This window comes from Gallus gallus, chromosome 34 (genome assembly GCF_016699485.2).
Source record: "Gallus gallus isolate bGalGal1 chromosome 34, bGalGal1.mat.broiler.GRCg7b, whole genome shotgun sequence".
NCBI lineage: Eukaryota > Metazoa > Chordata > Aves > Galliformes > Phasianidae > Gallus > Gallus gallus.
This window is the reverse complement of record NC_052565.1, coordinates 810,054-826,333: the sequence shown is the minus strand read 5'-3', so window position 1 is coordinate 826,333 and position 16,280 is coordinate 810,054.

The following is a 16,280-nucleotide window of genomic DNA, read 5'->3' as shown; positions in this document are numbered from 1 at the left end:
CCATCGATTGGAGCTGCCATTAAACAAATCACGGCCTCAGACCCCTTTGTGATAGCAGATCTGTGAGGGCAGAAAGCGAAGGCTGTAATTCATCCCGCAGAGTTTGTATGTAAACCTCATTCGCTATTTTTCTTCCTTCCTTTTTCTTTCTTTTTTTCCCCCCCCCCCTTTTCCTCTTCTTTATTACGACTATTTTTGAATTTATTTCCCCTCATCCCACTTCAGTGACACAAAATAGAGGCTGGAGAGAGAAAAACCCATCGGCAGAGCGCGGATCCGTCCGTCCTACTGCAACAATTCCTGCCCAGCGTGGCACTGTGCGGAGCCGGGTGGGATTTGGGCTGTTCCAAAGGCACAACCCCCCCCCCCCAAAAAAAAAATACCCCAAAACCACCATCCAAACCTATGGAAAAATTAGGAAAGGGAAGCGAAAGGCTGTCAGCAAAGGGCACCCCGGGCTCGGCCCATCCGGTGGGTTATTTGTAACGCCCTCCTCTATAGGCCAGAAATCAAAGCAGAGAGGGGAAGGGGAAATAAAGGGCACCGAAGGAGGTGAAGCCACCCGAAAATCTGCGGTGTGGCCAAAGAGCCCCGAATTTCTGTACCGCATCGTTGTGGGTGAGGAGGAGGAGGTGGGGAGGAAGCAGCGCGGCCCCAACGTGGGCTTCTCCCTCGTCGATTTTTAATGTTTATTTTCCATTTTAGGGGTGTGGGGCGGTCTGGGGGTTCCTAAGGGTGCGGGGGTGACATTGGTGGTGGTGGTCGGGGGGTGAGTCTGTCTCAGGTGGCACCGCTGCCCCTTTGCTGCCCGTTTCGTGGCACTCACAGCTGGGGAAGGAGGGGAAAGGACGGCGAGGAAAAGAGTAGCAATAATAATAATAATAATAGTGAAGAGGATGGAGAGAGAGGAGGGGAAAAATAGGACGGGAGAAGGAGAAGAAGGGAAAAAAAGGGGAAAAAGGAGGGAGGAAAAAGCAAAGCAATGGCGCGGACTGCCCCGAGCCGCCGTCCTTTGCTCGACGCCTCGGCCGGAGAGGATCCTGAAAGCAACTTGATTGAAGTTGGGGGTAAACGGGAAAGGAGGGTTCATGGAGAGGCCAAGCCCCGGGTGCCCGCGGCCCCATGGAGGCATCGCGCTGACCCCGAGCCCTTCTGACCCTCTGCCTTCTCCCAACGTGTTCCTCTGTGTCTGCGCTGCGGAGCGGCTTTGTGGGGTTTGGCCCCAGAGAGGGCGATGGGGGGGTAAGGAGAGGAGGGGGGGGGGGGGGGTGTTGTGCTATTGTTTCCTCTGAGATGGGTCGGGGGGGGGTGGTAAAAAAGGGGGGGGGGTGGAGGGTGAGGTGGAGGCCAAAGTTCTGTCCCTCTTTTCCTCCAGAGATGCTCTCTGCCTTCAGGCTGTCCCCCGGAGCTCCCAGCCACGTAAGTAAGGAATAAACAGCAGGAATAATAATCATTCATTAACAATAATAATGATAATTATTATAAGGATCGGAACACGTAAAATAACGTCACCTGAACCCTTTCTCCTCATCCCCCCCCCCCCCCCCCCCCAGTTAAAAAGAACATATAATAGAAACAAATCAGCCCCGTGAAGTTTGGGGGCTGCAAATGAAGGCGAATGAGGGGAGGGGGTCGGGAGGGGTGGGGGGGGGACAGAAGGGCACGGGGCTCTGTGACACCTTCGGTGCGGGAGGTGCCCGTGCCCCCCCCTCCCCATCACCCCCCCCCCCCCCAACCCCGAGTGCCGCATTGTTCTGCGCTCGCCCCGTTCGCTCTGCTCTGATTACCGGGCTGTAAAACCCCCACCGGGACGTGTTTGGGGGGGGGGAGAAGGGGGGGGGGGGAGGGCTGGGGGTCCTCTTAACATCTGAGGAGTTTTTTCCTCTTCTTTTTCTTTCTTTCTCTTTTCCCCCTCTGTTCCTTTTATGCCCTTCGGGTCCGGTTCGGTTTGAAGCCGCCCTATAAGTTGCAGCGGTTCCTTTGGGCAGCTCCGTGGGCTGGGGGGATTTTTGGGGGGGGGGGGGGGGGTCTTGGGGGGGGGAATAGGGGGAATAGTTTGACGAAGGGCTCCACCGGCAATTAAAAAAAAGCGAGGAAATCTTTGTATACAGAGACAGCGAGGAGCCCTCAGCCCTCCTACCCCGAGAGCTGCGAAAATGAGTTTCCTGCATCGCCTCCGAGATAAGGAGGGGTGGAAAAGGTGGGGGGGGGGGGGGGGAGGAAAATGGGGGGCTGCAGAGATTCTGCGGGGGCTTTGGGGGCCGTTATCCCCCGCAGCTCCTGCGCCGCTTCGGCCCTCCGTCTCAGCGCTGTTGCGGGTATTGCGGGGTTGCATCCTTCCCCCCCCCCCCCCCCCCCCCCCCCTCTATTCAATCCCTTTACTTTCTTATGGCCTTGGGGCTGTGCTGCGGGAATGGGGCTGATGGTGTTGTTGCATTCCGACCCCCCGGCGCTGCGGGGATGGGGTCCTTTCTGCCCTCCCAGCACTGCAGGGTTGGGGTCCTTTCTGCCCTCCCAGCACTGCAGGGTTGGGGTCCTTTCTGCCCCATCAGCGCTGCAGAGTTGGTGCCCTTTTTGCCCCCCAGCGCTGCAGAGTTGGGGTCCTTTCTGCCCCCCCAGCGCTGCAGGGCTGGGGCTGCCGGCATCGCAGCCGCCTCTTTCGGAGCTGGGAACGTTTCCTCTCAGGCGTTAATTGGAATTAAGAGCCAAACACGCGCCCGGGGTTAACCGAGTGAGTTACGCGTTCGCCCCGGCCCTGACAGCACCTCCACCGCGCAACTCTTATTTATTGTCCTCTCGTATATCATTACCCCGTGAAGGAGTTTTATGCACTTCCTCAGCCGTCGCTCTGATGGATTCGGACGGGCGAAGCCCCAAAGCGAAACACTTTGGGGTTGGTTTCTTCGCTTTTCTTTTTTTTTTTGGGGGGGGGGGTTCGGGTTTCCCCTCCCACCGTCCCCGGTGCGGATGGAGCAGTTCCAACATCTCTTCCTTCGCTCCAGAGCAGCGCATTTCGCTCTTTTTAAGGCAAAAACCCGTCAACCCCCCTCTCGCCATCGGGGAACGTTCTGACGGTGGTTTTTTTGGGGCGAGGGAAGCAAAAAAAAAAAAAAAAAGGGGGGGGGGATTCGGTACAGAAAGGATTCTCCCCTTCCCGAGGAGAGCTGAAATTCCGCTTGGCAAATGATTCACTTTTCCTCCTTAATTAACATTTGCATCGCTCCCTTCAGCCGTGCGCGCGATGTCCCCATCCGCGTAATGGATGCGGGGTTGGAGCGGACGGAGCGCAGCGCGCATCGGGAGGGCGATTTCTCTTTCTCCCCCCCACCCCCCCCCCCCCCCCCCCCCCCCCCCCCATCCAACCTCCGCTCCGGATCTTTCTCAACGCCTCGTCCTAAAAAAGCCCCCCCGAGGAGCTGAGATTCGTATTCGATCGCGTTTTATTTCGCGTCCTTTTGATTTCATCCCCCCTTCTTTTCCAGGAGTTGGGTGTTTCGCTCCGGGATCCCCTCCTCTCTCCGTTCCTATTTCTCTCTCCGGAGCCATCAATGCGGTTTTCCAAAGACCCCCCCCCAAAACTTCAGCTGTTTTCGTGTGTTTTTCCACCTATTTCCTATACCTCTCCTGTGCTCCCCCCACCCCCCCAATAACTGCGGGTTACATGGAGGGCTGCTGCCCTTTGGGATCATTCCCCCCCCCCCAACTTGGCACTGTCAATTTAGGGGGGGGGGAAATAAGTATAAACCAACAAAAAACAGCCAAACAGCCCCCGCCCCCCTCACCCCCCCCCCATAAAATAGCGAATTCAACACCAAAAATGCGGCAGTGAAGGGCGAAGTGCGGCAGAGGACCCCCCCCCCAAAGCCGCACCTTCAGCCGCCCGACCCCTCCCCGCAGTGAACCCCCCCCCCCCCCCTCCCCCGGAACTGTTACGGGGGCGACAATTTGGGGCCATTTCCCCCCCCGCCCCCTCTTTTCTTTTTCCCCTTCGTTCGTTCTTTTTTCCTTACGGGGGAACGGCTCACCTGGCAGAACGGAGCCTGGGAATGAAGCTGGGGGGGGGGGCCCTCAGTGCTGGGGGGGCTGCACCGCTCCGCACCCACATTTCCCCCCTTCCCCCCCCCTCCCCAAATCGGATACTTTCCAATCAAAGTGCCCTTTTGGCCGCAGCGCTCGCATGGATTCCTTACAGGGAGAAAGCCGGCGAGATGCATTGGAGGATCATCGCTAATTACCCCCCGTTCTGATAGGGATAATTAAGGGCACACGAGGCGAGGACGTGCCGGGGGAGGGGGGGGGGGGTGATAAAAGCAAGGACACCCCCGCGTGTCCCGCACGGCGCGGATAGACGGCCACGCATTGCTCCGACCTTTATCCCTATGGCTCTTCATGGGGGGTGGGGGGGTGGGAAAAAAAAAGCCATGATTTCCAATCTGCTTTTTCCTCTTGATATTTAATGGGATATTTAATCGGATTTTTTAATCCCGACCGATCCTAAAAGCCTCATTAATGCCCCCCAACCCCATATGCACCCACACACCCCGCCGTGATCTCCGCATTTCGATCCCTATGGAGGAAGGCGATGGGATGGGATGGGATGGGGGGGCACGGGGGGGTCCCCCACCCCATGACCCCCAACCCCCCACCCTCTGCGCCCCTCCCAACCCCGAACCCTTCCTCGAAGAGCCTCCAAATATTTAAAGAAGAGCCCCTCGGAGTGTTTACGTCCAGGTCGGCTCTGCAGTGTGCGGGTCATGACCCCGAGTTGGACAAAAGGAGCTCTTTTGGGGCTTTTTTAGGGGATGGAGGGGGGGTTTGGGGGTCGGGTGGGTACCGGGCAGGAGGTTCGGTTCGGTGCTTTGGTGCTGAAATGTGGGGGGGGGGCGCTACGATGGAGAGCACCGCTGTTGGATGCGGTTGTGGCGTTTGATGGTTCGGCGTTGTTCGGTGCGTTATCCCTCTTCTCCTTTATTTACACCTATATTAATTATGATTATTCATTATTATTAGTGGGGATCCGGTGGGTTTGTTTCGTTCCCATCCGTCCGATCCCTGTTTGGGGCGGGGGGGGGGTTGAATTAGCAAAGGCTTTGGGGAGGGGGGATGGGGGGGGGAGGATGCGCTTTGTGGGTCCAAATCACTGCCTGTGGTGCTGCAGCCCCGGAGTTGGGGGGGGGGGGGGGGGGGGAGGAGAGAAACCCCCCCACCCCCCAATTTGCCTTTTCACCTCTCTGTGTTGGTGCCGGGGGGGGGGGGAGGGGGCGGCTCTCTCAGTCCCTTTCTCCCCCCCCCCCCCCCCCCAAATATAGGGGGACAGTGGGACCCCCCCCCTCAGTGGGGCTCGGTCCCTTTTCCCCCCTCTTTTAACCTCAGTTTCGCCCCCTCCTTTTGCCTTCTTTGCTTTGGGGGGGGGGGGATAAATAGGAAAAAAGGGCCTCAGCACACAGCGAATTTAGGGCTGAAATCCCCATTCTGATGCCGGGGGGGGGGGTTGGAGGGGGGGCACCTCATGGGTCGGTTCGGGCTTCGCTGTTTTCCCACTCGGGGCTTAAACACCTCATCAGCACTTCAGGAGCATCTTTAATTATTAGCGATATTTATTAGCGATAATCCGCGGAGGATTCGGCGCTAATGGGCAGCGGGGTTTGCGGAGGTGTAATTGCGCAGAGCTGTAATTAGACATGCAGCTGGGTAATTGGGATGGAGCTAAATGTGTTCTCGCGTGCATATGTGTGTGTCCATGTCCGGGTGCACACGGATACACCCAAAGTTCTCCCCCCCCCCCCGGAGCCCCCATTATATGCACAGCACCGATTATTTTTTCCCCATATATTTTACTCTTTTATCCTTTTCACCCCCCTAAAAAAAAAAAAAAGGAGAAAAATCCCGAGGAAACCTCATTAAAATAATGAGAAAAAAGAATCGAAGTGGTTTTAAAGGGAAGAGATATTGGGGGGGGGGGGGGGGGTAATAAGGGGAGAGCTGCAGAGCGATGGTGAGAAGTGGGGGTCTCACCTCAGCCCCACAAATGGGGGGATCGGATCTCCCAGCCCGGCTTTGGGGTGGGGCAGAGCCCAGAAGTGCCCCCCCCCCCACCTCACCCCCATTATTTCTATGGGGCCGAGGAGCTGTCGGGGGGCACTGGGAGGTGAACCCAAACACCTCCGCTGTCTGGAATGCGTCTTCCATGGAGGGGAGGGACGTTTTGTTGTATTGGTTTGTTCCAAATGTGGGTAAATAAAAGTGGGGAGGGCCCTGCAAAGGTCAGGAGCAGAGAGAGACCCAGCTGCAGTGTGTGGCTTTGGGCACGTGGATGGGGGGGGGGAGATGTATGTGTGTGTGGGGGGACACAGAAGTGGGGTACCGCCTTGCTGGGGCAGCTGGATGTGGGGTGCCATCCTGTTGGGGTGCCCAGATGTGGGGTGTTACTACGGGGGGAGTGCCCAGATATGAGGTGATGCTTTGTTGGGGTGCCCAGATGTGGGGTTCTACTATGAGGGGGTGCCCAGATATGGGGTAATGCATTGTTGGGGTGCCCAGATGTGGGGTGATGCTTTGCTTTGGGGGCCGTGTGTAGGATGCAGTCCTGTTGCTGTGCCCAGATATGGGGTGCTACTATAAGGGGGGTGCCCAGAAGTGGGGCGATGCTTTTGTGGGGTGCCATCTAGTTGGGGTGCCCAGATGTGAGGTGCTATTATAGGGGGGACGCCCAGATGTGGGACGATGCTTTGCTGGGGTGCCCAGATGTGGGGTGGCGATGAGGGAGAGCATCCCAATGGGGGCGCCAACGGAGGGCGGGGGTGTCCAGATGTGGGGTGCTACCATGGGAGGGGATCCAGATGTGCGGCGGTCCTTCCCTGGAGGTGTCCAACTGTGTGTGTGTGTGGGGGGGGGACACAATGGGAGGAGCCCAGGTTTGGGGTTCTGCCCTCAGAGGATGCCCAGATGTGACGCCCCGCCGTCCAGATGTGTGCAGCACTGAAGATGTCCAGCTGTGGGGCGCCATCCAGCTGTGGGGCGCCATCCAGATGCGGCACCTTGGGGGATGCTGCCCGGATGTGTGGGGTCACTCAGCTGTGCTCTCAGGCTGTGGGGTGCCTCTTCCTCGGGGGTGACCCCCAGGGGACGCCACCATGCGGGACTCGGGGGTCACCCCTATACATCCGTGCCAGTTTAGGGGGCGCTGCCCCGACGTGGGGCAGCCCCTCCGTGCGGTGTGGCGGTGACACCGGGATGGGGCACTCAGCCCCGCGCTCCCCATTGTGACGGGGATTCCTTCTCGTGGCGTCTGGCAGAGGAGAGCAGTAAATCCCAGTGCTTTATGGCTCCGGCAGCAGATGTTTCAGAGCTCCCTGCCCTCCCCCAGGGCTCCCTCTCCATCACCCCGTCCAGGCCTGCCCTTCATTCCCCTCCTCTTCCTCATCCTTCATCCCCCAATTTCCCACCCGTTCCCATCAGATGCCCTCAGAGCTCAGCTCCTCCCAGCCCGGCTACCGTCACCTACCCCAAAATGGAATGCAGTCCCTTATGGCAGCATCCCTTCTCTTGGTGGTGGTGGGGGCTGCGTGGGGTACCGCTGCAGAATGTGGCACCCCCAGAGGTTTGGAGGGGGGGTGGGGGTGGGGGTGGGAGAAGCCCCTTCCCCATCAGCAGTGCAGTGCCCCGATGCCCTCTTTTCTCCTTAATGCATCCCACCCCCTCACTGCAGAAGGCTGCAGGCAATTAGCTGGGATGTAATCCATTGTTTCCTATAATATCTCCCCCCCCCCCCCCCCCCAAAACAAACCCAACCCAACCCAGAGCTGTGTGTTCTCTCCTTTGCGAAACCCCTGAAAACACCACAAGGATAAAACACGGACGCGTCCCCCAAGCGGGAATATTCTGCTTTTATTTCCACCCTGCTTTCCAGCAGGATTTTTTGGGGCTGTGTGTGTGTGGGGGGGGCTCACCTGGATCCCCCCCCCCCCCCATTTGGAAGCGATGAGGGGTTTTGGGGATGGGGGGGGGGGGGGTGATGCTGCTGCTCTGACCCCATCTCCATGGCGATGTGGAGCTGCAGGATCCCACCCTGCGCATCCCCGGCCGCCCCTCGGCTCGTTAGCAGGGCCTGCAGCGCATCCCATATTTATCTTGATTAGTCCAACCTGCTCACCTGGCACACCGAGCTGTGCGTGCATCCCCCCCCCCCCAACCCCCCATCCCCCCCCAGCACCGGGATATGGATGAGAAGATGCTCTTAATTAAAGCTTTGGGGTTTCCTGAAGTCAAAGCCGATGGGATCCCCGGAGAGCTCCATCCTTATGAATGGTGCCCCCAAATAACAGCCCCATTACGGACACCCACGCACGTGTGTTTGCACACAGGTAGTCTCTGTGCACGGGTGTGTGAGCACACACGTGTGTGCACCCAGCAGGGCGCCTCTGAGCACACCTGCGGTGCACTCTTGCACGCACAAGTCCTCTGCGTGCAACACCAGCGTGCACACGTGCTGTGTGTGTGCGAATGCATTGTCCACGTGCAGTGCAGACCTGCATGCACGCACGTGACCGGCGTGCAAACGTGTTTGTTACACGCGTGTGCACACGTGTGTTGCTGAGGGCTGCTGTGTGTTGGATGGAAGTGGGGGGGGGGGGTCCTTCAGCCCCATCAGAGTGCAGTGGTTAGGAGTGGACCCCCCCTCACATACGCACTGGGTGGGGTTTGGGGGGGCCCCATTTTGCCCCACAGGCTGCAGTGAGGCCCTCAGGGAGGGGCTGAGGTTGGTGCCCCCCCAGCAGTGCTGTAGGGGGGGTTCGGGGCTTTGTCTCCCTGCATATTTTGCCAAAGGGCACCCAGAGGTCAGGCATTATTGGAGAAAGGCCCCAGATCACCAGCAACGCCCACCTGCCCATGGAAGGGGGGGTGGGGGTGGGGGGACCCCCCCAGATAACACGGGGTGCTGCCCCATAGCCGTGCCGGGTGGGTTTCCTGCCCATCGCATGGAGGTCTGGGGGGGATTTGGGGCGACCTCCAATGAGTATTGGGGGCGCGTGGGGCTGTGGGGAGGGATGGGGTTTGCATGGGGTTGGAGGGGGGGTCTGCGCTTTGTGGGGGGGCTCACACCCTGACGGGGAGGGTCTGCACTGGGTGTGCCCCCTGGGGGCGGTCTGCATTGCACACGCACAGCGTGTGTGTGTGTGTGTCACGTGTGCACAGCGTGTGCTGCACGTGCTGTGTGTGCAAGCACGCGTCCGGCGCGCGTGCATGGGTTGCACTGCAAGCGGGAGTTGTGCAAGCGTGTGTTGCACGCGCATCGCGTGTGTTATGGGCACCAGCGTGGGTCACGTGTGCCTGCGTGTGATCTGAGTGTGCACGTGTTGCACGTGTGAGCAGCAGTGGTGGTAGTGGTGATGATAGTGATAAGAGCAGTGGTTGTAGCAGCGGCATTAGGAGCATCGGGAGTAATAATGGGAACGGTGGTAACGGTGTTAATTGTGGTATTAATGAGAGGAATGGCAGTAATAGGAATAATGGGAATAATAATAATGGGAATGATAGGAATAACGGGAATAACAGATAGGAATAGAATAGATGGGAATAATAGCAATATTAGGGGTAGCAATAATAGGAATGATAGGAATGATAGGGATAGGAATAATAGGAATGATAGGAATGATAGCAATAATAGAATTAATTGCAATCATAGCAATAATGGCAATAATGGCAATAATAGGAATGATAGGAATAATAGGAATGATAGGACCAGGAATAATAGGAATAATAGGGTTGATAGGAATAGGAATAATAGGAATAGTAGGGTTGATAGGAATGATAGGATTAATAGGAATAATATCAATAGAAGGAATAATAGCAAATATAGGAATAGGAATAATGGGAATGATGGGATCAATGGGATTAATAGCAATAATAATCCTAAAAAAATTACGGCAATAGGACGGGAGGAGGGCGCTAAAAAGGACCTCCCCCCCCACCCCCCCCTCCCCCCCAACCCGCGCAGTTCCCGGACGGGCGGCGCTGGGATTCGAACCGGGATCGTTGCGCGGATGACGCGGAGCCCCGGGGCCGGGATGGGGATGGGGGGGGATTTGGGGAGGGGGGTTTTGGGGGGGGGTCCGGAGAGCGGCAGAGGCCGGGGGGGGCCGGAAGGCGCTTCGGGCAGCCGCTCATTGCGCGGTGAGTTATTGCGGAGCGGAGCCGGAGGTGATTTAGGATGGAGAGGGGCGGCCATAAAAGCAGCCCAACGAGCGCGGCTTTTCCTACGGAGGCGATCGTTATCGGCTTATTAATTAGCGATAATGATGAATTACGGAGCGCCATCCGCGGGACGGGGCTCCGCTCGGACCTCAGAGCGGCTCCGACCCCCCCAAACCCCCCCCACCATTAAAAAAAATCGCCCTCTTTTGCCCAATTTCCCACTTTCCCCCCCAAAATAACGACGCAAAACCCTCGCAAAGGGCGCTGCGTTCGGACGGGGGCGCGGAGGTTGCGCGCATCGCCGATGGGGGTGGGGGGGGGTGGGGGTGGGGGGGTCGCGGGAGGCGCCGCTTTTGGGGGCTTTTGGAGCCCATTTCGGTCAACGGCGGAGAGCGGAGAGCGCCCGAAACGCACCGCGCGGCTCCGCCCGCACAGCGCGCAGAGACGGAGCTCAATTTGGGTGAGTTTGGGTTTTTTTTTTTTTTTAATTGCTTTTTTTTTTTTTCCCGATTTTTTCCCCCTCGATTTTATTTTTTTCCCGTTTTTTCCGATTTTTGGTTTTTACGCCATTTTTTAAAAATACGGCTTTAATTTCCTTTTCTTTTTTCCCCCTTTTTTACTGTTTTCTATTTCTTTCTTTTTTTTCCTCCCCGTCTTTTTTTAACATTTTCTGTTTTTCTTTTCTCCTTTTTTCACTTTTCTCCATAAATTTTAATATTTTCCATTTCCTTTTTTTCGCTTTTTAAATATTTTCCATTTTCCTTTTGAATATATCCCGTGTTTTCCCCTTTTCCTTTTTTCCTCCTTTCCCTTTTTTAACCTTTTCCACCACAAACCTCTCCCTATTTTTCACACTTATTATTTTTATCTGTATTTTTAATATCCCTGCCTTTAAAAATCATTTCTGTTATTAATTACTATTATTTAGTATTTCCTATTTGAAATCCATTTCTGCCTTTTCTCTTTGATTACCTCCATTTATTTTCGCTCTGTTCGAACGTTTTCGGGTTTTATTTTCAGCGCTTTCAATTCCCGTTCATTTCTTTCTTTTTACTTTTCTCTTTTTGAGGTGCTTTAATTTTTTTCCCGATCTTTCCTTTATTTTTGTGTTCTTTATCCTCCTTTAATTTTAATTTCTATTTATTCATTTTATTTATCCTTTATTCCCATTTATTCCTTATTTTCCCTTCCTTTTCAGTCGCATTTATTCCCACTCCTATCCTTCATTACTTCCCATCTCATTTCTTTTTCCCTTCACTTTTCACCGTTTCTTTTTTTTCTGCTCATTTCTCGTTGGGTTCCTTTTTATTTCCTTTTATTCATCACTTTTATTAATATCAACGTTTCTTCTTTGCTTTCATTTCTTATTCGTCATTAATTTCATTTTTCGGCTTTTTCACTTTTATTATTTATTATTATTTTATTATTTTATTTTTCTTTATTCACATTTTTTTCTTTACTTTTCGCTTCTGTTATTCGCTTACTTTTATTTCTATTTTATTTTTATATTTTTGTATTTATTTCTGTTTTATTTTTATATTTCTATATTTATTTCCGTTTTATTTAATTTTTTTTATTTTTATTTCATTTCATTTTTATTATTTTATTTTTATTTTATTTTATTCTTATTTTTATTTTCATTTCATTTAATTACTTTTAATTTTTATTTCATTTTATTTTATCTCTTATTTCTATTTTTTATTTTAATTTTAATTTCATTTCATTTTTAATTTAATTTTAATTAAGTTTAATTCTAGTTTTAATTTATTTTTTATTTTATTATAGTATTTCATTTCATTTTATTTTTATACTATTTTATTATTAATAATAATATTTTTTATTTTCATTTTCTTATCCCCGATTTTTTTACTCTGAACGTTTTTACCCTCTTAACCCCTCATTTTTGCCCTTTCCTTTTCCCTTCCCCCCGTTTCACACCCACTCTCACCCCTCTCTCCCTATAATTACGCGCACACCCACCACTTATTTTCCTCGGCGCCTTTCGGATTTTATACCCATTAAGAATAATAATAAAGAAATACAAAAAATAAACAAATAATGACCCCCAAATTACCCCGAAAGAACGCGAGAGCTGCGCTCACTCACACTCACACTCACACACTCACACTCACACTCACACTCACGCACGTGCGCTCCCAAAGGTCCATTTCCTACCGACCCCCTCCCCGCACAGCGGATCTCCGGCTGCTTTGAGCCCCCCCCGCACCCCAATCCCCCCCCCCCGCTTCGATTTCCCCGCACCGAACGCCCCGAAGTGACCCCAAATCCGCGCAGCGTTTCCGCCCTGCGCTCCGCCCCCAGCGCGCCCCCCCCGGGGATCGCAATGATTCCAATTACCAAAATCGCCCCAAATCTTGAAGATTTGCACCCAAAATTCCGCCGTCTTCGCCCCCAGAGCTGCGCTGCGGTTCCGCGCAGGAAGAAAACGCGCAAATCCCCCATTATGGGTCCTTATGGCCGCGGTCCGAGCGCCGCTTTCCTTTTTCCTTTCCTTTTTCCTCCCCTCTCGTTGCTGTTGTTGTGGTTTTAAAGCCGGAATCCCTTCCGGGGGCACCGGGATGGGAGGGGGGAGAGTTGGGGGGGGGAGCGGAAAGGCGGCGCTGCGCCGCTCCCTCTGCGCTTATCTCTGCGTCAATTGGCATTTTCAAAAGGATGGCATTAAAAAGCGCGGCCGCTCCGCGCAATTTCCATTCCGACCACCCCCCCCGGACCCCCCTCAGACCCCCCCCCCGAACACTCCTCCCCCCCTCGCTCTGTTCGCTGCTCAAATTGGGATTTTCAAAAGGATATCGTTAAAAATTGCGCTCTCTCCGACCCCCCCGGGGCTGCGGCCACATGGATGGGGGGGAGGGGGGGGGAAATCCCTTCCTCTCCCCCCAACCCGCAGCTCAGCTCCCTCCTCATCCTCACCCTCAATGCAAAACACCTCCTGCAACCCCTCCCCCGCCCCCCCCCCTTGCGCGGCATTTTCAACCTAGAAACGGAGGAAAAAAAAAATAAAAACTGAAGAAAACTCAGAACCTCTCCGCCCTTCTGTGATCGTCCATTATTTCTTTTAAGGCTCCTTCGCGTTCTGAGGGACTTTTTTTCCCTTTTTCTCTTTCTTTGTTAACCTTCCCCCCCCCCCCTCCCCCCCCCCCATTTTTTCCCTTCTTTTCCCCCATTTTCTTTCTTGTTTCCCTTTTTCCCTTTCCCCCCCCTTTTTTTTTCATTTTCCCTTTTCCCCCTTCTTTCTGTTCTTCCTTTTTCCCCCTTTTTCCCCCCTTTTTCCCCCTTCCCCCCCCCCCATTTTCTCCTTTTTTTCCCTCCTTTCCCTCTTTTTTCCTTCCTTTTCCCCCTTCTTTCCCCCTCTTCTTTCCCTTTTTTCCCCCCTTTCCCCCCCTGCCTCATTTACAGCCCCACAAAGGCCAAAGGGCCATAAATCCCGGGGCTGCCCCACAGATGGGAACATTTCTATGCTGCGCTATAGGGGGGTGGGGGTGGGGTGAGAGGAAGGGTGAGTCCTTCTGTGGGGTGTGTGCACCAACATGGACATGTGTGCACATGGATGTGCGTGTGTGCACATGGACACGTGTGTACAGATGTGTGTGCACATGGACATACGTGTGTGTGAATGTGCGTGCACATGGACATACATGTGCATGGATGCATGTATGTGGATGTAGGCGTACATGAATGTGTGTGCACATGGACATATGTGTTCATGGATGTTTGCACAGGGACACATGTGTGCACAGACATGTGCATGGGGACATAGATGTGCATGGACGTGCACACATGGACACACATATGCACAGACATAGGGACATAGGTGTGCGTAGGTGTGTGCACAGGGACATCCATGTAAACACATGCGTGTGCACATGGACACAGACACGCGTGCACATGGACATACATGTAAGCAAACACATGTGCACGTGGATACACGTATGCTCAGATGTGCACGCACAGGGACACGCGTGCACAGGGAGGTGTGTGCACACGGACATGCGTGTTCCTGGATGTGTGTGCACTCGGACACGCGTGTGCTCACCCCCACAGCACACAGCCCTGTATCCTTCTTGGCCTCTCCCCATTCCCTCTCCCACCCATGGATCGATTCCTCCTCCGGATCCACCACCATTTCCTTTCTCTGATCAATGCTCCTCTCTGTTCCATCCGCCCTTCCTCCCCTCCTCCTCCTCCTCTCCCCCCCCCTCCTCCCCAAGTCCCATCAGCACCCAAAATACCCCCAACCCACAGCCCCCCCATCCTTCCCACCCCCCATCTTTGGGTCACCCTTTGCAATATTCACCCTTCGTCATTTTAGGGATTTATTTATTTTTGATTTTGGGTTTTTTGGCATTTATTTTAATGCATTTTTTTCTCTTCTCTTCTCTTCTCTTCTCTTCTCTTCTCTTCTCTTCTCTTCTCTTCTCTTCTCTTCTCTTCTCTTCTCTTCTCTTCTCTTCTCTTCTCTTCTCTTCTCTTCTCTTCCCTTCCCTTCCCTTCCCTTCCCTTCCCTTCCCTTCCCTTCCCTTCCCTTCCCTTCCCTTCCCTTCCCTTCCCTTCCCTTCCCTTCCCTTCCCTTCCCTTCCCTTCCCTTCCCTTCCCTTCCCTTCCCTTCCCTTCCCTTCCCTTCCCTTCCCTTCCCTTCCCTTCCCTTCCCTTCCCTTCCCTTCCCTTCCCTTCCCCTCTTGATTTTATTTCATATTTTCTTTATCTTATTTCTATTCTATTCTATTCTATTCTATTCTATTCTATTCTATTCTATTCTATTCTATTCTATTCTATTCTATTCTATTCTATTCTATTCTATTCTATTCTATTCTATTCTGTTCCGTTCCGTTCCGTTTTGTCCTTTTATTCCTCACCTCTTCACCATTTCCCTTCATCTCATCTCCTTCCATTCCATCCGCCCCCCCCCCCATCCCCCTCCCCCCCCCCCCTCCCCCCTCCCGTCGCTGCGGTCCCTCTCCGGGCTCTGATGGATGAACGCAGCTGCGGTTCACGCAGAGTTCACGCGGATTTCGCTGCAGCCGAAGGCGGTGCCGCAACACCACCCCCCCCAACCCCCCCCATCCCCAATGGAAATACACACAGACCCCCCCCTCCCCCCCCCCAACCCCCACTATTCCCCCGTTATAAACCTATTTCTGCCCCCCCACCCCCCCACCCCCGCCTCAAGCAAAAGGAAACCTGTGGCCCTCCCCCCATTACCAATGGAAATACACCTAAAACCCATTTCTCCCCCCATTCTATTGCCAGTGGAAATAGGAATAACCCCCCCCACCCCTCCCACCCCCCCCGCCGCCCCCAGCCATAAATTACCGCAGTGCCTCCACTCCCAATGAGCCCCCCCACCCCCCCACGTGTATCCCCCCAGCACTGCACCACCTCCTGCATAACCCCCCCCAATGAGCCCCCACCTCTGAGCCCCCCCAATGCACCCCCCAAGTGCTGCTCTTCCTCCTCCATAGCCCCCCTCCCATCCTCATCCTCCCCCCCCCACCCGAGTGGGGAGCTGTGATTCTGTGCATGCATTTAATTGATGTACCGAGCTAACGAGCAGCGTGCAGGTGTGCCCATCCCTGGGGGGGGCTCCTGGTGCAGGATGTGCCCCCCCCTATGCACCCCATTGGTGCTGGGGTCGGAGCTTTGCGCCCCACTATGCACATGCCTCCACATGTATGTGCCTGCCTATGTATGGCCTCCATACATACATGTCCCCATATGTGTGTGGCCCCATATATGTGCCTCCAGATGTGCATATGTGTGTCTATATGCACCTCTGTGTGTGCCCCCACGTGTGTGTACCTCCTGACGTGTGTGCCTGTATGTATACATGGCTCCACATGTATGTGCCTCTACACGTATGTGCCTCTACATGTGTGTGCATCCATATGTATGTGATCCCTGATGCATGTGCCTCTACAGTGTCTGTGTGTCCGTATGCCCCCATTTCCACACATCCGTGTGTCTGTGTGTCCCCATTTCTGTCTGTCTGTGTCTCTGTATGCCATCTCTATCCGTCTCTGTGTCCGTCTGTCCCATTTTCTGTGTCTGTCTGTCTGCACATCCCCATT